The 23885-nt window shown below is 43.9% G+C and overlaps 1 protein-coding gene and 1 long non-coding RNA gene across 2 annotated transcripts in view; one reads left to right on the top strand and one right to left on the bottom strand.

Annotated features, from left to right (window-relative positions):
- Positions 1-1708: 1708 nt before the first annotated feature.
- Positions 1709-22577, bottom strand: LOC141156763 (uncharacterized). The gene is made up of 3 exons (XR_012247710.1): positions 22408-22577; positions 5207-5328; positions 1709-2054 (listed from the first exon to the last, which is right to left on the bottom strand). It is a non-coding gene; the product is annotated as an uncharacterized lncRNA (long non-coding RNA).
- Positions 22534-23885, top strand: part of VAMP4 (vesicle associated membrane protein 4) — a 41084-nt gene continuing 39732 nt past the window's right edge. Inside the window, exon 1 of the mRNA XM_073643132.1 lies at positions 22534-22671. The gene's annotated coding sequence lies outside the window, so the exon portion shown is untranslated. The remainder of the gene's footprint in view (positions 22672-23885) is intronic.

Here is a 23885-nt window from a genome sequence, read left to right as displayed (position 1 = left end):
TTCGTGTGTCACAGTTCGAGTACAGACCGCGATGCATGGACTGGCCATGAATCTCCTGATCCAAACATGACTGCCTCATACAATACAGACCAAAAGTTTGGACACACCTTCTCATTTAAAGATTTTTCTGTATTTTCATGACTATGAAAATTGTACATTCACACTGAAGGCATCAAAACTATGAATTAACACGTGGAATTATATACTTAGCAAAAAAGTGTGAAACAACTGAAAGTCTTATATTCTAGGTTCTTCAAAGTAGCCACCTTTTGCTTTGATGACTGCTTTGCACACTCTTGGCATTCTCTTGATGAGTTTCATGAGGTAGTCACCGGAAATGGTTTTCACTTCACAGGTGTGCCCTGTCAGGTTTAATAAGTGGGATTTCTTGCCTTATAAATGGGGTTGGGACCATAAGTTGTGTTGTGCAGAAGACAGGTGGATACACAGCTGATAGTCCTACTGAATAGACTGTTAGCTGCTTTTTTCTTGCCATAATACAAATTCTAAGTAAAGAAAAACAAGTGGCCATCATTACTTTAAGAAATGAAGGTCAGTCAGTCCGAAAAATTAGGCAAACTTTGAATGTGTCCCCAAGTGCAGTTGCAAAAACCATCAAGCGCTACAAAGAAACTGGCTCACATGAGGACCGCCCCAGGAAAGGAAGACCAAGAGTCACCTCTGCTTCTGAGGATAAGTTTATCCGAATCACCAGCCTCAGAAATCGCAGGTTAACAGCAGCTCAGATTAGAGACCAGGTCAATGCCACACAGAGTTTTAGCAGCAGACACATCTCTACAACAACTGTTAAGAGGAGACTTTGTGCAGCAGGCCTTCATGGTAAAATAGCTGCTAGGAAACCACTGCTAAGACAGGCAACAAGCAGAAGAGACTTGTTTGGGCTAAAGAACACAAGGAATGGACATTAGACCAGTGGAAATCTGTGCTTTGGTCTGATGAGTCCAAATTTGAGATCTTTGGTTCCAACCACCGTGTCTTTGTGCGACGCAGAAAAGGTGAACGGATGGACTCTACTGCCTGGTTCCCACCGTGAAGCATGGAGGAGGAGGTGTGATGGTGTGGGGTGCTTTGCTGGTGACACTGTTGGGGATATATTCAAAATTGAAGGCATACTGAACCAGCATGGCTACCACAGCATCTTTCAGCGGCATGCTATTCCATCCGGTTTGCGTTTAGTTGGACCATCATTTATTTTTCAACAGGACAATGACCCCAAACACACCTCCAGGCTGTGTAAGGGCTATTTGACCAAGAAGAAGAGTGATTGGGTGCTCCGCCAGATGACCTGGCCTCCACAGGCACCAGACCTGAACTCAATCAAGATGGTTTGGGGTGAGCTGGACCGCAGAGTGAAGGCAAAAGGGCCAACAAATGCTAAGCATCTCTGGGAACTCCTTCAAGATTGTTGGAAGACCATTTCCGGTGACTACCTCTTGAAGCTCATCAAGAGAATGCCAAGAGTGTGCAAAGCAGTCATCAAAGCAAAAGGTGGCTACTTTGAAGAACCTAGAATATAAGACACATTTTCAGTTGTTTCACACTTTTTTGTTAAGTATACTGTATAATTCCACATGTGTTAATTCATAGTTTTGATGCCTTCAGTGTGAATGTACAATTTTCAAAGTCATGAAAATACAGAAAAATCTTTAAATGAGGTGTGTCCAAACTTTTGGTCTGTACTGTATATGCCTATGAGACAGTCAAGTTTGGGTCAAGAGATCCTTGGCCAGTCTGTGCATCGCCCTCCGGATCATGACACATAGAAGTGTGAATGAGCCTTAAATAAAAGTTTGAATAGGAAATCGCTGACCACTGCAGTTGGAAATGTGACTGTTGTGATGATTCCCAAAATCTTTCAAGTGGCTAATGATAATATTCGTTGGTTGTCACGTTGTCATGGCCACTCTTCCTCCAGACTCTGGGACCTTGATTCCCAAATGAAAATTGGAACTCTGGGACCTTGTGGAGTGTGTCAATGACTGCCTTCTGGACATCTGTCAAGTCAGCAGTCTTCCCCGTGATCCTTGAGCCTACTAAAACAGACCAAGGGACCTTTTTAAAATGCGTAGGAAGCCTTTGCAGGGGTTTTTTGTTAATTATTTTAATTTATTGAGATAATGACTTTTGTGTTTTCATTGGCTGTAAGCCATAATCATCAACATTAACAGAAATAAACACTTGAAATAGATCACTCTGTTTGTAATGACTCCATATAACATATGAGTTTCACTTTTTGTATTGAAAAACTGAAATAAATCAACTTTTTGATATTCTAATTTTGTGAGATGCACCTGTATATGGGAAAAAAAACAAAAACCACTGGCAGCAAAGCTGCAGCAAAACAAGTCTAAAATGTCATTGGATAAAGACAACGCCTTAAGGAAATCATGGTTGGCGTTTTCCTAAAGCATCTTCAAAAAGGATCCTTCTAAAAGACACCATGTGAACATACCCATAAAGTGCCCATCTGAATGCAAGTTGCTTAAAGTATGGAGCCCACACACCACAGAGACATAAGGGTAGAAGAAAAGTAGTAAAATAGGGCATAAACATTTTTTGCAAAAAAAAAAATAATCCCAGTTTTATTCTGATGGGCCACAGCGCTCTCACTTACCTCAGACATCGGAGGGAACAGCGAGCGCTGTGGCCGCTGATAGGCAGCAGGGCTCACATGGCTTAACAATGTCATGCAAGTGCCGGGACACCTTGTACGGACATCATTGGAAAACAGCCGGAGTGGGAGTTATGAATAAGGATTCTTCATTTTAGAGGAGAGACTACAGCATTTAAGAAGGGGTCATGCAGGCAGTGGATAACCCCTGTAAATGTAAGAAATAGTATATACACTACTACAAATGCTTTCACTGGTTTCCAGTCACTGAACAGTTAAATACAGGAATCCGGGTGATTTATTGTTTTCAGAAGAAAGAGATGATGACTCCAGATAAGCCAGAAACCGAGAAAATAATCAGCATTATAATATTGTTTATACGCTGAAGTTGCTGTTATTCTGGACGGCTGATTGCTTTCACAGAGGCTCCTGCAGGTCCAGAGGAACGTAGCCGGGATGTTTATAGCCGCTCCGAGGTGATGTGCCGGGCAGGATTTAGCAGGAACGCTTATTTTTCCAGGCAGAAGTACGGCATTTGGAAAATGTTCTGAGTTTTACAAAATATTCCTCTACTAGTATTTCCACAGAATAGAAAAACATGACAGATGACCTGCCCGGACACTTAGCACGACTGGACAAGACCAGGCTTATAAATGGGGTCTATACCAGAAACCAAACTAATCCTAACTATACGACCATGACGCCTCTAAACTCTGCCCCAATTTGTCTAACACCTAAGAAGGGTTAATGGGGTTGTATACACCACAGTCTTGTATGAACGGACGCTGTAAATGCCCATGGCACAGACTGACGGCAGCATTTAACAGGTGAAAAGCAGCGGGCAGCGCTTTGCTCCACTTGTAGCTATGAGAGGCAGATGATGGCTGAATAACTCAGCCATCATCTGCAGGCAAACACGCAGGCTCAGTTTCTGAGCCCGCATAAAAGCCAGGGAGCTGGTGTACGACGTAACTGTACGTCCTATGTCGGTAAGTGGTTAAAGAACAGAAGCTGTATGCAGTCTGCAATGAAGATTACACTAGCCGAAGGATGCTGCTTCACAAAGAAGGTGATGGGTACTGTACCTGTAATACGTATCTATAGGTAAGCTCCCGAAATCATATCCCCGAACACATCTGTTAAAATACAGATAAAGTGGACAACACCTCTAAGTACTGGATTATACGTTACTAAGTGGCAGTAACCCATCGCTGTAGACAGAAGTGGTCATTCCTTCTGGCCTATGTACAAGCCCATATTCGAACTCAAAAGGAATCTGTCACTAGGTTTTTTGCCACCTCATCTCAGAGCAGCATGATGTAGGGGCAGAGAACCTGATTCCAGCTATGGGCTGCTTACTGTATGTTTTCATAAAATCACTTTTATCAGCAGGAGATAATCACTAGAGGACTTGAAAACCTGCTGCCAGTTAGTCCATCCAACAACACCCCCACTGCTGATTGGCAGCTTTCTGAGTATGCACAGTGTACACAGAAAGCTGCCAATCAATGGCATGGACGTGGTTACACAGAGCTCAGCATTTAGAGAACTGGTAGATCTACAGCAAATAACAGTGATTTTAGCAAAATGACAGCAAGCAGCCCAGTGATACATTACTGGAATCAGGGTCTCGCCCCTACATTATGCTGATGGCGTAGCAAAAACCTGGTGACAGATTCCCATTAAAGTCATCAATGCACAGGCTAGATAAGTGCAAGTCGTCAATACAAGACATCTCTGGGATATACTCAGATGAGAAGGTGTATCATGGGAGTAATTCCCCACCATGTAGATCCCAGACTGAGAATAGAAAGATAGTGGACATATAACCTACTGAGATGACGCCATGCAAAACAAAACATGGTGGAAGGAAGGAGAGGCTGAGAGATTCACTACTATCATGTAAATGGGCCCTTAGGAAAGAAGACAGAGAGGTCCCCTGTGATGCCACCACTCTCATTATCCAGTCATGTCCTTTTGAGTTGAAGCCTGCGCAGGTTCTGGAGCTTGTGCAGCCGAGACAACTTACTGGCCCAGCGAGGAGGCATTTGGATATAAATATCGATTTTTGTGAAGATGTAGGAGCTCTATGAGGAAATCATGGGGAAAGCAGAAGTCGTGGTGGTGAGAACTAGCTCAGGAAGTGGCCAGTGATTCACCAAAAGCCGGGCACAAGGCAGACGTTAGAGGAAATGCCAACCTTCCTGTCATCTACTAAAGATTCAAAAATCTGATGACCAAGATGATTTTCAGCCACAGGCGTTCAGGAGAAATTGCTGTGGTTTATTGAAACATTTACTGTAGATAGACATCATCCTGAAGGACTGTCACTATTTCTAGTTATAATGATTTTTTGCTGTCTAAATCTAACAGGGCACCTGAGTATTAAATGATTATTCCCATCTTCATGCATGGCTATTGTCGGATAGTGCTTATTAAAATAACAAGCAGTTTTGCAATTTACTGCTTATTAAAATGTTCAGCTTTTTTTGATATATTAACACTTTTGTTTCCAGCTCGTTGCCTTGAAGACCGACCACGTCTGCTAGACAGCAGGACATGCGCAGTGCTTACCATTTCTTTTCCATAGAGCTTGTAAGCACTGTTTTGAACTTTGCTGGTAAATCTGAATCCCGGCCAGCTTCACCGCAGTACTTACAACCTAGACAGCGGTGGTCAGTCTCCTAGGCAACGAGCTGTAAACAAAAGAAACATGTTAATATCTCAAGAATGGCTGCAAATTTTAATAAGCAATATAGTGCAAAAGTGCTTGTTTTTACGAACACTACTCAACAAAGTCCATATATGAAGAGGGAAATAACCTTTTAAATGCTGTACTAAGGATTTGGACCTTTTGATCAATCTTATGCTTCCACAAAGAGTTGGGATTGTTTCAAAGGGGCCTTCTATTTTTCAGACTTAATTTGGAAAAGGAGTGCGCTGCTTTCGGACGTCTTCCAATCAGTTCATTTTGGAAAATAATTTGTTCAAAAATGTCCGGCATTGTCAATCCGACTGTACTGCGGCAACATAGCCCCATATGGCAAGCTGTGATGCCCCGCATGCTCCAACATGTTTCTACCATGGCCAACATTACATTTTTCAGCAACTTGTACAGTAGATCTTCTGTCCTCTAGCCTTTGCCTTCAATAACTATATATGAGCCCTGAGCACCCATTGCCCTGTCACCGTTTGCCCCACAGAACTGCTATTTTTGGGATGCTTTGACTCAGTCACGTGGACATCACAATTTGGTCCTAGTCAAAGTTGATCTGATTCTTACACTTGCCTATTTTTTCTGCTTAAGTCATCTTCAAGAACTTTCTAATATATCCCGACCATTGACAGGTTTCAGAATCACTATTATTCTCCTTGACTGTAAGTCCACTCTGGGGTCCGCATGTGAAGACAGTGCTTAGCAGATCAGCCCACTCCACGTGCGGCAGATGCGTCCCATATGACCTCCACCACTATTCAGGCTACATGGGCCATATGGAAAGCTAAGTCGCCACAGAAGGCCGGGATACACCAAGAAACACTGCTGGGACTTAACTCATTGACATCTTGAGCAAGAATCATGTTTTTTTGCTTGTTTTTTTTCAAAGTGTACTGCTAAAGACAGAAAATAAATTATTAGCGAGTTTGTGTAATGGTGAGTGTTACGCCCAAAGGGTGGCGTACATGGATTTGTGGACCCACTGAGCCGGGTCAACCTAGGTAAGGGCGTAGCTAAGCGGTACCTGGTGGTGGGGACAGACTGGGCTTCTGGTAGCCACCAGGTACCACTCCTAGGCAGAACCCAGTACTGGAGCAGCTGACCCCAGGGACCAGGTTAGCTGACACAGACTCGGGCTCCAGTCAGAAGAATAGGTTCAGGATCACAGCGGAACGGCTACTGACATGGAGACTCAAACAGGTACTTCAGAGATAGCTTGTAGCAGTCCGGATACATGGGATACTCAGATGGGGAAACGTTCAGATACTGGCCGCATCGGGACCAGGGGACTTCGGGGTCAGGACTGGCAGCAGCAGAATCAGAGGACTTTGGGAACAGGACTGGCCACACCAGGGGACAATGTTTAGGCACTGGGACAAGTGGACTTCGGGGTCAGGACTGGCCGCACCAGGACCAGAAGACAGTGTTCAGCCATTGGCTGCACTGAGACCAGGGGACTTCGGGGACATGACTGGCCCCACCAGGGAACAATGTTCAGGCACTGGCCACACCAGGACCAGGTACTTCGCTAACAGGACTGACCGCACCAGGAGACAATGTTCAGGCACTGGCCCGCACTGGGACCAGGGTTCAGGACACTGACCGCACCATGACCAGGAGACCAAACACTCACTAGTAGGGGCAACTAGACACTAATGAATGCTGTAGCTTCTGTGACACCCTAAGGGAGAGGGAGTGTTATATACAAGATGCCTACCAGCTATTGGCTGGGAGCCATCTTGCAGGTGTACTAATTATACTAAATGCCTCTCAGCTACAAGCTAAGGGCATTTACTATAAGCACGCGCTACCCCTTTAAGAGCAGGGGAGCGCGCACACATGTAGCGCTGTCAGGAACTGCGGCGCGCACAGCAGCCGAGGACAGAAAGCACACTGGGAACCATGCCGAGGACCGGGGCAGTGAGTAAGCCGGCGTTCCTGCATGCAGGGAGAAGGGGACACCATGCAGGGGTGCCGGCCATTGCGCTACAGTGAGGACAGTGCTGCAGTTTCTCCCAACAAATTACAATGTGTGAACACACCCTGATACAGTTCCAACTGGCAGATCATTTTCACTAATGTTACACCAAGCTTTTCAATTCTAGAAATGAAAATTCAACCCATAGTTCTCAAACTATTTTATTAAAACAAATATATAAATAACAAACAGGAGAAAGATACAGTGCTGCTCACCATTATTGGCACCCTTTCATTTTTTTCATAGACTGTACAATATCGTCAGAAATAAATGGAAATGTACCAAAGTTATATCCTCAGGATTTTTTAATTAGTGGTCCAAAGTAATACAACAATAAAACATTGTTTTTCCCTGTTGCAATTTCGAAGAAAAAACAGAATAAATAGCATGTGTAGCAATAAAGGCACCCCTAATTAATACTTAGTTGCACACCCTTTGGCATTGCTGACAGCCTCAAACGTTTCTTGTAGCCATCTATAAGCTTCTTGCACTTCTTAGATGGAATTTTCTCCCACTCTTCCTTTGCAGTTTGTTCAAGCTCTTGAATGTTTGTAGGGTTCTTTTTCCCAATGACAGATTTCAGCTCATCCCAAAGATTTTTAGTGGGATTGAGGTCAGGACTCATTGCTAACCATTTTAAAACCGTCCATTTTTGTCTTTTTCAACCATTCCTATGTACTTTTGGATGTGTGCTTTGGGTCATTGTCTTGCAGGAGGACCCATGATCTTTGACTCAAACTAAGTTTCCTTACACTGGGTAGGACATTTTGCTCTAAAATCTCTTGATAATTCTCTGATTTCATGATTCCTGTGTTATGGTTAAGGCCTCCAGTTCCAGACGCAGCAAAGCAACCACACAGCATTATGGATCCTCCACCATGCTTAACTGTTGGTAAGGTGTTCTTTTCCTTATAAGCTTCATTGCGCCATCTGTAAACAAACTGTTGCATTGCATTGCCAAAAAGCTCTATTTTTGTTTCAGTTGTCTACAGAACATTTTCCCATAAGGATTGTGGTTTGTCAAGGTACTCTTTGGCAAAGATAGTTCCTTTTTAAGTCTTTTCTTCAGCAATTTCTTCCTGGGCCTTCGCCAATAAAGCTCTGCTTGGTTTAGTGTGCAGTCTATGGTACTTGTTGAAACCATGACCCCAGACTGTTCCAGGTTGGCCTTCAGGTCTTTGGATGTTTGACGTGTTTTTTCCACCATTTGCACCAACCTTCAAAGACATCTCTTATCAAATTTCCTCTTTCTTGACGGTTCCATGCTTGGCAAACTTCTTAATAACATTGCGCACTGTTGAAACTGGGATACCAAGGTCCTTGGAGATGGCTTGATACCCTTTGGAAGTCTTGTGTTTGCTAATAATAGCAGTTCTGATGCCCTCAGACAGCTCCTTTGTCTTCACCATTGTGACAAAGGAACAGGGCCTACCATGTGGCTTTTTAAAACACTGAAGTCATCATTCATTGGCTAATTCATGTGACATGGGCACCAACAATTAACCCCTTTACAACCCAAGGTGGTTTGCACGTTAATGACCAGGCCAATTTTTACAATTCTGACCACTGTCACTTTATGAGGCTATTACTCTGGAACGCTTCAACGGAACCCCCTGATTCTGAGAATGTTTTTTCGTGACATATTGTACTTCATGATTGTGGTAAAATTTCTTCGATATCACTTGCGTTTATTTGTGAAAAAAAACAAAATTTGGCAAAAATTGTGAAAATTTTGCAATTTTCAAAATTTTAATTTTTATGCCCTTAAATCAGAGAGATATGTCACACAAAATAGTTAATAAATAATATTTACCACATGTCCACTTTACATCAGCACAATTTTGGAACCAACATTTTTTTTTTTTATTAGGGAGCTATAAGGGTTAAAAGTTGACCAGCAAGTTCTCATTTTTCCAACAAAATTTACAAAACCATTTTTTTTTTTTTTTTTTTTTTTTTTTTTTTTTTTTTAGGGACCACATCACATTTGAAGTCACTTTGAAGGGTCTTTATGACAGAAAATACCCCAAAGTGACACCATTCTAAAAACTGAACCCCTCAATGTGCTCAAAACCACATTCAAGAACAGTATTAACCCTTGAGGTGCTTCACAGGAATTATTCGAATGTGGAAGAAAAAAAATTAACATTTAACTTTTTTCACAAAAATGTTACTTTAGACCCAATTTTTTTATTTTCACAGGGGTAATAGGAAAAAATAGCCCCCCAAATTTGTTGTGCAATTTCCACTGAGCACGCAGATACCCCATATGTGGGGAAAAACTGAATTAGTCTTACCAGTAATGATATTTCCAGGAGTCCACATGACAGCACCATAGGGGGAGTAATCCCATATCCTGTTTAGGGACAGGAAGCACAAGAGGTTAAAAGCCCTCCCACCCCCAACCTCCTCAGTGATTTTCCAAGAACCATATTGGCTGGGTACAACAAAATTTCATTTTAGACTGCTTAGACATATGTTAGAGTCACATACAGTAGCAATATAGGGAGGGAAATAAGGGTGCTGTCATATGGATTCCTGGAAACATCATTACCGGAAAGACTAATTCCAGTTTTCCAGTACGTCCCCATGACAGCACCATAGGAGTATACCCAAGAACTCATAGCTTAGGGTGGGATAACTGCCTGAAGTACCTTCCTACCAAATGCAGATTTCTGCTGGGAGAGAACATCTAGCTTGTAGTGTTTGCAGAAAGTAGTATGTCCTGACCATGTGGCTGCGGTACATCTCTGTTCAATGGCAGCCCTTGCTCTAGTTGCCCATGAGGTGGAAATTGCTCTGGTGGAATGGGTTTTGATTTCAGGGGGAGGCTGTCCTTCTGAAAGATATGCTAGATTAATCATGGATGTGACCCATCTAGCTAAGGATGGTTTTGAAGCCTTCCTGCCTTTATTTTTCCCCCCAAACTGTATAAAAAGATTAGAGTCTAATCTCCAGTTTCGAGTGGCTTCCAAATAGGCCAACACTGCTCTGTGGACATCGAGATAGTGGAACTCTTCCTCCCTCTGATTCCTAGGGTTTTTGCAGAATGATGGAAAAACCACTTCTCGGTTTAAGGTCATCGATGACACCACCTTCGGGGAGAAACTTGGATCTAGTTTGAGATGCAATCATCCCGAATCTGCATACAAGGCTCGACAACAGATAGAGCCTGGATTTCACCCAACCGTTTAGCCGTGGTGATTGCCACCAAAAAGACTGTTTTCAAAGTCAAGTTCTTTATTCCCAAATCATTAACTGGGCCGAAGGCAGGTTTGCAAAGGACTCTCAGGACAAGATTCAGATCCCACGGAGGGGAAGAAGTTCTCTGGGTAGGCCTAAGTCTCTGGATTGCCTTGACAAACCTGATTATCCAGGGATGCGAGGACAATTATGTGTCGAAGAAAGCACCTAGTGCTGCAATCTGCACCTTCAAGGTACTTGGTCTAAGACCTGTGTCAAATCCCGCCTGCAAGAAATCAAGGATCGCAGGGATGTCTGGCTGAGAGGTGTCTACCGTCCTGTGGAACTGACAAAATGTCCTCCAGACTTTTTTATATATGGCCTGGGTTACAGGTTGTCTACTAGCCTGCATAGTCTGGATCACTCTGGCGGATAAGCCCTAGTTCTTCAGGATCTTCCCTTCAGAAGCCAGGCTGAGAGCTATGTTTGAAGCTTGTTGAAGATTCCGATGAAACAGTGGACCTTGTGTCAGAAGATCTTCCTGAAATGGTAAAATGATTGGGTCTTCCAACGCTAGATGACGTACAAGGGAGAACCAACTCCTCCTTGGCCAGAACGGGACAATTGTTATGACTGTTGCCCGATCTTCCTGAATTTTCCACAGCATTCTCGGAATTAGAGGAGCAGGTGGGAAGGCATATGTTAGGCCTTCTCCCCAATATTGTGAGAGAGCATCCACTGCCAGAGGATGATCTCCTGGGTCGAGAGAGAAGAAATATGTTGTCTTTGCATTCGTTCTGGATGCAAAAAGGTCTAGGTGCGGCTGACCCCATCTGCGAGTTAGTTGCTGGAACACCTCTTCGTTCAGTTCCCATTCTGAAGCCTTCATCTGACACCTAATGAGGTAATCTACCTCCTGATTGTCGGATCCCCGAAGGTGAACTGCTGAAATGGAGCTCACTATCTTCTCTATCCCTAAGAATATCCTGTTGGCCAGGGACTGGAGAAGTGGGTGTCTTGGTCCGCCCTGATGTCTGATGAAAGAGACTGCCGTGATGTTGTCCGACAGGATTTTTACATGTCTGTCTCTTAAGACCGCCCGGCTTCTCTGTAGGGCTTCCCAGATTGCCTGTAGTTCCTGAAAATTCGATGATCAGGTCTGAATTTCTGTGGACCATGTTCCTTGGAGATAAGAGTCTCCCATTCGAGCTCACCATCCTGAGAGACTTGCGTCCATGGTCACTAACAGACAAGGTTCCAGAATCCACTACCCTCCCTTCTGTAGATTCTTCCAGTCGAGCCACCAGTGTAGAGAGTCCTGGGCGTCTCTAGACAAAGACATCTTCCTGTCTAGGTAGTTCTGATGTCCGTCTGTCACTTCCAGGATGCATTTCTGTAGAGGTCTGGAATGGAACTGGCTCCATCTGACGCAGGTGATGCATGACGTCATGATTTCCAAAATACTCATAGCCTTCCGGATTGAAGGTTTCTTCTCTCTTGCAAAAGAATGAATCCTATGTGGAATTGAGAGCATCTTGTCTTCCGGGAGACAAGACATTCTTATTCGGGAGTCGAGATGGACTCCCAGGAAGATGTGTGATGTACTTGGGACAAGATTGGATTTTTCTTTGTTCACAATCAAACCCAGCCTGGTTAATGTCCATAGGACAAATTCCAGATGTTGCGTCATACCTAGAGGAGATATTGCCACCAACAGGAAACCGTCCAAGTACGGAATAACGGTAATATCCCTGAGTAGGATATAGGCCACCACCTCTGCCATGATCTTTGTAAAGATTCTGGGAGCAGATGACAGGCCAAAGGGAAGACATCGGAACTGGTAGTGTAGAATCTGACTGCCTGATGGTAGTGCAAACCTCAGATATTGCTGACTTGAGGAATGTATTAGCAGGTGGTAGTATGTATCCCTGAGGTCCAGGGTGCACATTACCGCATCCGCGTCTATTAGAGGGATGGCTGATCTTACTGATTCCATGCGGAATTTTTTGTAGCGGACCCATCAGTTTAGGGGTTTCAGGTTGATAATTGTACGGAACTCCCCTGACGGTTTCTTTATTGAAAACAGAGAGGAGTAATGGCCCCGATGTTGTTCGTGTTCTGGAACTGGTACAATAACCCTCTGATGTAGCAGCTTCTCTATGTCTGCCTGCAGATGGGAAAGAGAGATAGGGGAACCTCTTGTCAGGCGGAATTTTTGAGGGGGATTTTGAGAAAATTCTATCCTGTAACCCTGCGCTATAGTTGTTAGTATCCAGGGATTTTGAGTTACCCGATGCCAACTGTTTCTGAAAAACTTTAATCGCCCCCCTACTCTGACATAGTCATTGTCGTTTTGGACAGGAAATAGTACTGGGCTGGTATTTTTTATCTTTGTTCCCCTTATTAAAACTCCAGCTTGTGGACCCCCCTTTTTTCTGCGTGTTATATTTATGGGAGGGGAAAGGTTTACGAAAGGGCTGCTCCTTTTTTCCTCAGGGACGCTTTTATCGGACGCTTTTTCTAGAATGTCATCTAGTACAGGTCCGAATACTCTGAGCCCAGAAAATGGAATGGAGCACAGTTTGTTCTTAGAAGCTGTATCTCCAGACCATGTTTTTAACCAAACAGCTCTACGGGCTGAGATGGAAAGCGCATTATTTCTGGCCGCAAATCTGTCCGATTCCGCTGAAGCGACGGCCATAAAATTTGTTGCCATTTTTAATAGGGGCAATATTTGAAGGAGAGATTCCCTCGGGGTGCCATCTCGTAGGTGACTCTCTAGCTCTTCTAGCCAGACTCTCATGGATCTGGCAATAGATGTAGCAGCGACATTAGACTTAATTGCCACTGAAGCTTCCCAGGCTTTTTTCAAAAGTCCATCCACCTTCCTATCCATAGGATCTTTAAGTCCTGACGAGTCTTCAAAGGGGATAGAGGTTTTCTTGACCACCTTAGCCACCGGAACGTCAATTTTAGGAATAGTGTCCCACACATGGGTGTCCTCTGGGTCAAAAGATAGTCGGGTGCGGAAGTCTCGTGGTATAGAGAGTCTCTTCTCTGCATCCTCCCATTCCTCTAGTATCATGTCCTTCACATGATCATTATCAGGAAAAAACATGGATCTCTGGGTTCTAAGACCACCAAACATCTCATCCTGAATGTTACTGCTCTTCTCCGTTTCCTCTACCTGCATCGTGTTTCGGACTGCTGATAGAATATCCATACCATCTGAGTGGAACATATATCTTTTCCGTTCCCTGCCCTGAGGTGGACTAATGGTCTCACTGTCAGAGTCGCCAGATGGGTCGATTTCACCCTCAGAAGATGGTGCTATATCTTCTCTGGGTCTTTTGGGTCCCCGGACATCTTGGACTTCTGAACCTGGGGGCTGCAGAGATGTAATAGAAGCCTGAACCTCTTCTTTGATTATACTACGCATCTCATTTAATAAAGCCCATGCTCCTCCTTTAGCATGGAGGCTCTACATTCAGCACATAGCCGCTTTGTATACGAGTCGGGAAGTCTGTTACAATCCAGGCACCTCTTGGATTTTACTGTGGCCTTTTTCCCTGTATATTTCTTTTTCTCAGAAGGAGGTGGTAATTGCCCAGATATATCCTATAAAAAATATGGAGGGCCTGGTAAGAGTAAGCTCCATTAACCATATAAAAAAGGTAATGGTACACTTACATGACTGTGGGGCGATCCAGGGATGGGTATCAGGGCGAGACAATTTTGCCATTTTGCAGTCAGGGGTGCCCAAGATGTAAGCCTGCCTTTGATGCCCCCCAGGCCCCTTTCTTATACCTTACCTGTTTGTCCTGTCATTCTTTTCCCTGCTCCCTGGCGTCTGGTTGAACCGCGGTTAGAATTTCCCGCGCGACCGCCACTGGAAGTAGTCATCCCGAACTTCTGGTTTAGACGCCAGGCGGTCCTGGAGTCAGGAGAAGCCAGACCCGCCTAGTGCAGGACGCCGAGAGCCCCGGCGATGGGAAAGCGGCACCCGGAGGCTCCAGCACACCGGAGGGCTGAGGTACTCCCGACAGGGAGTGTCGGCCAAAGACCCGCTTGGTGGCGGGAAAGAGAGCCGCAGCCCCCCCGATTCCCCGGGGTCCCCTGAGGTACAGTACAGACCACAAGTTTGGACACACCTTCTCATTTAAAGATTTTTCTGTATTTTCATGTCTATGAAAACTGTACATTCACATGGAAGGCATCAAAACTATGAATTAACACATGTGGAATTATATACTTAACAAAAAAGTGTGAAACAACTGAAAATATGTCTTATATTCTAGGTTCTTCAAAGTAGCCACCTTTTGCTTTGATGACTGCTTTGCACACTCTTGGCATTCTCTTGATGAGCTTCAAGATGTAGTCACCGGAAATGGTTTTCACTTCACAGGTGTGCCCTGTCAGGTTTAATAAGTGGGATTTCTTGCTTTATAAATGGGGTTGGGACCATCAGTTGTGTTGTGCAGAAGTCTTGTGGATACACAGCTCATAGTCCTACTGAATAGACTGTTAGAATTTGTATTATAGCAAGAAAAAAGCAGCTAAGTAAAGAAAAAGAGTGGTCACCATTACTTTAAGAAATGAAGGTCAGTCAGTCCGAAAAATTGGGAAAACTTTGAAAGTGTCCCCAAGTGCAGTTGCAAAAACCATCAAGTGCTTCAAAGAAACTGGCTCACATGAGGACCGCCCCAGGAAAGGAAGACAAAGAGTCACCTCTGCTTCTGAGGATAAGTTTATCCGAGTCACCAGCCTCAGAAATCGCAGGTTAACAGCAGCTCAGATTAGAGACCAGGTCAATGCCACACAGAGTTCTAGCAGCAGACATCTCTTCAACAACTGTTAAGAGGAGACTTTGTGCAGCAGGCCTTCATGGTAAAATAGCTGCTAGGAAACCACTGCTAAGGACAGGCAACAAGCAGAAGAGACTTGTTTGGGCTAAAGAACACAAGGAATGGACATTAGACCAGTGGAAATCTGTGCTTTGGTCTGATAAGTCCAAATTTGAGATCTTTGGTTTCAACCACCGTGTCTTTATGCGACGCAGAAAAGGTGAACGAATGGACTCTACATGCCTGGTTCCCACCCTGAAGCATGGAGGAGGAGGTGTGATGGTGTGGGGGTGCTTTGCTGGTGACACTGTTGGGGATTTATTCAAAATTGAGGGCATACTGAACTAGCATGGCTACCACAGCATCTTGCAGCGGCATGCTATTCCATCCGGTTTGCGTTTAGTTGGACCATCATTTATTTTTCAACAGGACAATGACCCCAAACACACCTCCAGGCTGTGTAAGGGCTATTTGACCAAGAAGGAGAGTGATAGGGTGCTACGCCAAATGACCTGGCCTCTACAGTCACCAGACCTGAACCCAATCGAGATGGTTTGGGGTGAGCTGGACCGCAGAGTGAAGGCAAAAGGGCCAACAAGTGCTAAGCATCTCTGGGAACTCCTTCAAGATTGTTGGAAGACCATTTCCAGTGACTACCTCTTGAAGCTCATCAAGAGAATGCCAAGAGTGTGCAAAGCAGTCATCAAAGCAAAAGGTGGCTACTTTGAAGAACCTAGAATATAAGACATATTTTCAGTTGTTTCACACTTTTTTGTTAAGTATATAATTCCACATGTGTTAATTCATAGTTTTGATGCCTTCCATGTGAATGTACAGTTTTCATAGACATGAAAATACAGAAAAATCTGTAAAGGAGAAGGTGTGTCCACACTTTTGGTCTGTACTGTATATCGTAACTTCGCACCAGTGCTCCTGCACCAGCGCTCCTCCTGTACTCCCTGTCCTGGGTAGGGACAGGAAAAACACTGAGGAGGTTGGGGGTGGGAGGGCTTTTAACATCTTGTGCTTCCTGTCCCTACACCGGATATGGGATTACTCCTCCTATGGTGCTGTCATGGGGACGTACTGGAAAACCACTGTTTAGGCGCACGGCAGGGTTCGGAAGGGAAGGAGCGCGATTTGACTTTTTGAATGTAAAATTTGCTTGAATAATTAGCGGACGCCATGTTGCGTTTGGGGAGCCCCTGATGTGCCTAAACAGTGGAAACCCCCCACAAGTGACACCATCTTGGAAACTAGACCCCTCAGGGAACTTATCTAGATGTGTGGTGAGCACCTTGAACCCCCAGGTGCTTCACAGAAGTTTATAACATTGAGACGTAAAAATAAAATTTTCAAATTTTTCCCACAAAAATGTTTTATTTTACATTTTCATAAGGGTACCAGGAGAAATTGCACCATGCAGTTTGTTGTGCAATTTCTCCTGAGTAAGCAGATACCCCATATGTGGGGGAAAACCATTGTTTGGGCGCACGGCAGGGTTCGGAAGGGAAGGAGCGCCATTTTACTTTTTGATCGTAAAATTTGCTTGAATAATTAGCGGACGTTATGTTGCGTTTGGAGAGCCCCTGATGTGCCTACACAATGGAAACCGCCCACAAGTGACCCCATTTTGGAAACTACACCCCTCAAGGATTTTATCAAGGGGTACAGTGAACATTTTGAACCCAGAGGTACGACACAGAATTTGATGGCATTAGGTCATCATATTGAATAAGTTGTCATTAGTCTTGAGAGCAAGTGCTCGCTACTTGAGTTAGCATCTGGTACTCAGGTATGCACCATGTATCGCGGGTGCTCGAGTGACATACTCGAGTTCCCGCCCGCATGTTTCACGGTTATTAGACACCCAAAAAAAAAACATGTGGGGATCGCTCATGCATGGCAGGCAATCCCCGCAAGGTTTTTTTGGCCGCGAAGCATATGGGGCGGAGACTCAAGCATGTCACTCTAGCACCCGCGATACTCCGTGCATACCCGAGTACCCGACGCAAACTCAAGTAGCAAGCACTAGCGCTCAACACTAGTCGCCATCTTTTTTTTTTTTTTTTTTTTTTTTTTACTTTTGAAAAAAATCCCAACCCTAACACTAGCCCAACACTAACCCTAGCACAACCCTAGCCCAACCCTAACCCTAGCCCAACCCCAACCCTAACCCAAACCCTATCCCTAGCACAACCCTAACGCTAGAGTTTATTTTTTACGTCGTTCCTCGTGCGGTATAAGTGATTAGACGACTTTACTCTTCGGGTCGGTGCGATTACAGTGATACCAGAATCATATGGGGTTTTTATGACTGACAGCTGTCACACACTAAAAGACGCATTTTTTGTAAAATCTAGATTTTGCATCGCCATATTTTGAGAGCTATAATTTTTCCATATTTTGGCCGACAGTCATGTGACGGCTTGTTTTTTGCGGGATGAGTTGACGTTTTTATTGGTGCCATTTTCAGGCACGTGACATTTTTTGATCGCTTTCTATTCCGATTTTTGGGAGGCAGAATAAACAAAAATCAACAATTCAGGAATTGGGGTTTTTTTTGCTTTTTTTATTCTGTTCCGCATGTGGTAAAATTGATAAGGCAGCTTTATTCTTCGGGTCAGTACGTTTACAGCGATACCACATTCATATAGTTTTTCTACGTTTTGGCGCTTTTACACAATAAAAGCTATTTTATAGAAAATTATTTTTTGCATCGCTTTATTCTGAGAGCTATAACTTTTATTTTTCGGCTGATGGAGCTGTATGGGGGTTGTTTTTTGCGGGACAAGATGACGTTTTCAGCAGTACCATTTTTATTTACATTCGTCTTTTTAATCGCGTGTTATTCCATTTTTTGTTTGGCGGTATGATGATAAAGCATTATTTTTTGCTTCGTTTTTTTATTTTTATTTTTTTACCGTGTTCACTGAAGGGGCTAACTAGTGGGACAGTTTTATAGGTCAGGTTGTTCCGGACGCGGCGATACCAAATGTGTACTTTTATTGTTTGTTTTTTTCATAATATTTATTGATGGGTACATTATATTTTTATTTTTGGTGGATTATTTTTTTTTTTACAATTTTTTTTTCCACTTTCTGACACTTTTTTTTACTTTTATTCTTTGTCCCACTATGGGACTTTCACTTTTTTTATTCTGATCGCCTGTACAGCATAGGGATGGAGCACCATCCCTGTGCTATACAGGCTGTCAGCGCGCGCTGCAGATGCAGAAGATACTTTGGTCATGCACTGCGCATGACTGAAATATCTTCCTGCTGTCTGGTGACCCGGATGTTGTCATGACGACATCAGGTCGTCATGGCAACATCCGGGAAGCAGCGGCAGACATCACTGGATGCCAGCAGGAGAGGTGAGTATCCCGATCACCTCCCCTTGCCCCCACAATGCTGTGATCGACTTCGATCTAAGTATTGTGGGGGTTAATGTGCTGGGAGGAGTGCGGGACAATCAGCTAACACCCGGCGACGATCGCCCCGCACAGCCCGTGTGTGGGCACGATCGCAAAGACCTACTAATATGTATCAGGCTCTTAAGTCCCAGGGCGCAAATACGTATTAGTGCGTCTTGGGCTTTAAAGGGGTTAATCACAGGTGAATGACTTTTGTGATTTACCACAAGCGAGTTAAAATGTGTTTTCATACTAAATTAATCTAAAAGGTGCCAATAGCAGTGACACCTCAAGCTTTAGGTTTTTCTATTTTTCCCTCCCATTGTTTTTTGTTTAGAATTATTGTTTATCATTTGCTCTTTTGTATTTAACACGAGTCTCTATACAAAAAAATCTGTGTTTCACATGATTCATTTTTTTCAGGAGATAGGGTTAAGTACATAATGTGGACTTTCACCCCGAAGCCTGTTTTCACCTTCCTGACCAGGCCAATTTTTTTTTATTCTGACCACTGTCAATTTATGAGGTAATTACTCTGGAACGCTTCAACGGATCCCGGTGATTCTGAGATTGGTTTTTCGTGACATATTGTACTTCATGATGGTGGTAAAATTTATTTGATATCACTTAATTTATTTGTGTAAAATCAGAAATTTAGCCAAAATTGTGAAAATTTTGCAATTTTCAAACTTTTAATTTTCATGCCCTTAAAATCAGAGAGATATGTCACACAATATAGTTAATAAATAACATTTCCCACATGTCTACTTTACATCAGCACAATTTGGAAAACATTTTTTTTTGTAAAGAAGTTATAAGGGTTAAAAGCTGACCAACGATTTCTAATTTTTACATCATTTAAAAAACTTTTTTTTTTTTTTTTTTTTTTTTTTTTTTTAGGGACCACGTCACATTTGAAGTGACTTTGAGGGGTCTATATGAAAGAAAAATACCCAAAAGTGACACTATTCTAAAAACTGCACCCCTCAGTGTGCTCAAAACCACATTCAAGAAGTTTATTAACCCTTCAGGTGTTTCACAGGAATTGTGGAATGTGGAAGAAAAAAATATTTAACTTTTTTTTCCACAAAAATTTTAGCCCCAATTTTTTTTACTTTTACAAGGGTAAAAGGAGAAAATGGACCACAAAATTTGTTGTGCAATTTCTCCTGAGCATGCCAATACCCATATGTGGGGGAAAACCACTGTTTGGGCGCACGGCAGAGCTAGGAAAGGAACGAGCGTCATTTAACTTTTTGAATGTAAAATTTGCTGGCACAATTAGCGGACGCCATGTTGCGTTTGGAGAACCCCCACAAGTGATACCATTCTGGAAACTAGACCCCTCAGGGAACTATATAGATGTGTACTGAGTAGCCTGAACTCCCAGGTGCTTCACAGAAGTTTATAATGTTGAGCCATGAAAAAAAAAAATCAAATTTTTCCCACAAAAATGTGTTTTAGCCCCATATTTTGCATTCTCACAATGGTAACAGGAGAAAGTACACCATGTAATCAGTTGTGCAATTTCTCCTGAGTACACTGATACCCCATATGTGGGGGGAAACTACTATTTAGGCACAAGGCAGGGCTTGGAAGGGAAGGAGCTCCATTTGACTTTTTGAATTTAAAATTTGCTTGAATAATTAGCAGATGCCATGTTGCGTTTGGAGAGCCCCTGATGTACCTAAACAGTGGAAACTCCCCCACAAGTGACATCATTTTGGAAACTAGACCCCTCAATGAATTCATCTAGGTAATCATAGTGACACCACAGGTGTGTCACAGCATTTTATACCATTGGGCAGTGAAGAAAAAAATAATTACATTTTTACCACCAAAATTTTGTTTTAGCAACAGATTTTACATTTTCACACTGGGAAATGGGTAAAATGGCACCACAATTTGTCTCACAATTTCTGCTGAATGTAAAAATACCTTATATGTGGCTGTCAGTCCGGTTTAGCCATAAGGCGAGAGACTCGGGAGGCACAGGGAGCTTTTTGCCTCCTGGAGTGCAGATTTTCCAAGAATAGTTTGTGGACTCCGTATACAGAGTCCCTAAGTGCTAGAAGAGCAGAATCCCCCCAAATGACCCCATTTTGGAAATTATACCCCTTTATCCATGCTGAAAATGTCCTAGTAACAGCTATTCAATTGCACCTGTACCTCAGTTTTATTTATTCATTCATTCCTTCCTTCCTTTTTGGATAGAGTCATTTTTATTAATTTTTTCTAATAAAGACGCTAGTTTAAAATTTTCCTGTTTTCTCGGATCCTGGACCTGGATACCTTTTTGTTTTCTTCAGTAACGATGAGCAGGACTGTATAATATGCTTACATACAAATGTATAGCAATGAACTTTACTAAATGAATGCACAAAATCAACCCGTTCACACCACTGCCAACTTCAATTTTTTTGTTTTCGTTTTTTCCTCCCGTTCTTCAAAGAGCCATAACTTTTTTTATTTTTCCATCCACATAGCCATTTGAATGCTAGTTTTTTTGCAAGACACGTTGCACTTTTTAACGACACCAATTATTTTAGCATGTGATACACTGGAAAGCAGGAAAAAATTCCAAGTGTGTTGAAAGTGCAATTCCACAACTGTTTTTTTTTTTTTGTTTTACCATGTTAACTATATAGTAAAACTGACCTGGCAACATGATTCTCATGGTCCCCCCCCCATTACGCCATTTACCAAATCAGATTAATTTATTTTAGACTTCGATAGACCTGAGTGATATGAACTAGTGATACCAAATATGTGTATTTTTTTTTTAAATTGCTTTATTTCTAATGGGACATAAGGGGAATGATTTGAACTTTAGCATTTTTTCTTTCTTCATTTTAATTAGTTTTTTTTTCAATTGTCACTGTATTTTATAGTCCCCTTAGGGGACTTGAACCTGCGGTCATCCGATCACTTGTACTATACATAGCAGTGTTGCTGCACTGCTCGGTACAGCAAAAAAAAATCACAGTCTCCTATGAACGTCAGCTACAGGCTGGCTTTCTCAGAAGAACAGTCATGACAAGTATAGAGGTCTTCAGCAGATCCCCGACTGTCATGGCAACCCATCAGCGCCCTGCTATCATGTTACGGGCATGCAGATGGGCACGTGGAGTGACGTGCCCCACTGCCGATGCATGTTAAATGCCGCGGTCAGAGATTGACAGTGGCATTTAACAGGTTAACAGCAGGCAGATGGAGTTCCACCTGTGGCTGTTAAAGGCAGATGATGGCTCAATAATTCAGCCATCATCTGCCAGGACAGCTGTGGGCTCAGCCTGTTAGTGAGATATAACTGTATGTCATATGTTGGGAAGGGGTTAAGCCAGACTAGAGATTATAGACCATGAAAGCAAAAACATTTGTACCTGGGCCACCTGTGCTGTAGGTGGAAAAACTGCTGAAATATTGGATTTCTGTAGTTACCATAAAATTCCTCTCTCACTGATTACACTGGAAAGCACAAGGCCATGGGTATATGTCCTGCCACTAGGAGGCAGCCCCGAGCAAGTGACATCACCTCCTGCCCTGTGCAAGCCCACACCTATATGCAGCCCCACACAAGTAGCAACAGCCTCTTCCCATTGAGTAGCATCATGCACTTTCTGTCCCCACATCACTCACCCTTAGCCCTATGTAGAAAAAGAAAACAAAAACTGATGCCACAGTGCAGCCCCCGCCATCGTGTCAGGATCACGTGTGCAGAATTCTCGCCTCATCCCTAGCAGCGCAACACTGCTTCCTGTTATCAGCGCTGCACTGATAGATGAGGCCCCGCCTCTTCCGGTGGCGTCATCCATCACAGCTGCTCTGCTCTGCTCCATTCTAGACGCGACCCCACAAATAAGGAGCTGCGCTCGTCTGAGGGGAAGGCAGCACGGGAGACTGGTAATTGGTTCCGTGTTTCTAATAGCGCCCCCAGCCGGTGACGATGTGATTGCTTGTCAGAGCGCTTGTTGCCGGGCTGTGATGTGCTGGGGTTGTATGGAGCAGTCATCATGTCCCCGGTGCTGTGCACCTGCTTCTCCAATGTCTGCAGTATACACCCCACCTGATCAGATCAGGCCCACGGGGCCGGATTATGGGAAAGGCCTGTTGATAATTCCCAGCAGTGATCACATGGTGCCCTGCTATAACATAAGCTGCCCTCATCATGGCAGGGAGGATGTCCGGCCATCACATCAGCACCAGCGGCCCAGTGGAAACAACAATAATAGTGTCCCAACCACCGATCAATGATGTCATGCCAGAAATGTGTGCTGGATGTGGCCCCCGCTCATCCCGATGATGTGGTCCCCCTTCCCCGCTCATCCCGATGATGTGGTCCCCCTTCCCCGCTCATCCCGATGATGTGGTCCCCCTTCCCCGCTCATCCCGATGATGTGGTCCCCCTTCCCCGCTCATCCCGATGATGTGGTCTCCCTTCCCCGCTCATCCCGATGATGTGGTCTCCCTTCCCCGCTCTTCCCGATGATGTGGCCCCCCTTCCCCGCTTGTCCCGATGATGTGGCCCCCTTTCCCCACTCATCTTCGTGATGTTGCAACCCCCCCCGCTCATACCAATGATGTTGCAGCCCCCTGTTCATCCCGATGATGTGGCCCCCCTTCCCCGCTCTTCCCGATGATGTGGCACCCTTTCCCCACTCATCTTAGTGATGTTGCAGCCCCCTGTTCATCGAGATGATGTAGCCCCCCTTCCCCGCTCAACTTGATGTTGCGCCCCCCACTCATCCCAATGATGTTGCGGCCCCTGTTCGACCCGATAATGTCGCCAGGGACGTAGATGTGGGTACTTTCTCCATTCTCTTCTTTGGGAGTTGTGAAAGTAGCCAAGCAAGCATGTGTAAAGGGCTGAGAGGGGACCACCCCTTTAAGAGTGTATGAAAAAATGTCAATTTTCTGTCTGAATAATCAGACTGGTGCTGGCTGCCATTTTTTTACATACAGGCCATTGGGCCACGTGTAAATGTCGCGTGATCTACACCATTGACCTGTATTAGTCCATTTGCTCATCCCATCTCACAAGGGGATAGCACACGGGCATAAAATACGTTGATCTGAACAAGCCCTTAAAGGGGTTTTCTGGTGAGAACACAATAGAT

This window comes from Phyllobates terribilis, unplaced genomic scaffold (assembly GCF_046119375.1).
Source record: "Phyllobates terribilis strain yellow unplaced genomic scaffold, ASM4611937v1 Scaffold_8__6_contigs__length_399053987, whole genome shotgun sequence".
Taxonomy (NCBI): domain Eukaryota; kingdom Metazoa; phylum Chordata; class Amphibia; order Anura; family Dendrobatidae; genus Phyllobates; species Phyllobates terribilis.
Note: the sequence above shows the minus strand (reverse complement) of the source record. Positions and strands in the feature narration are given on the sequence as shown.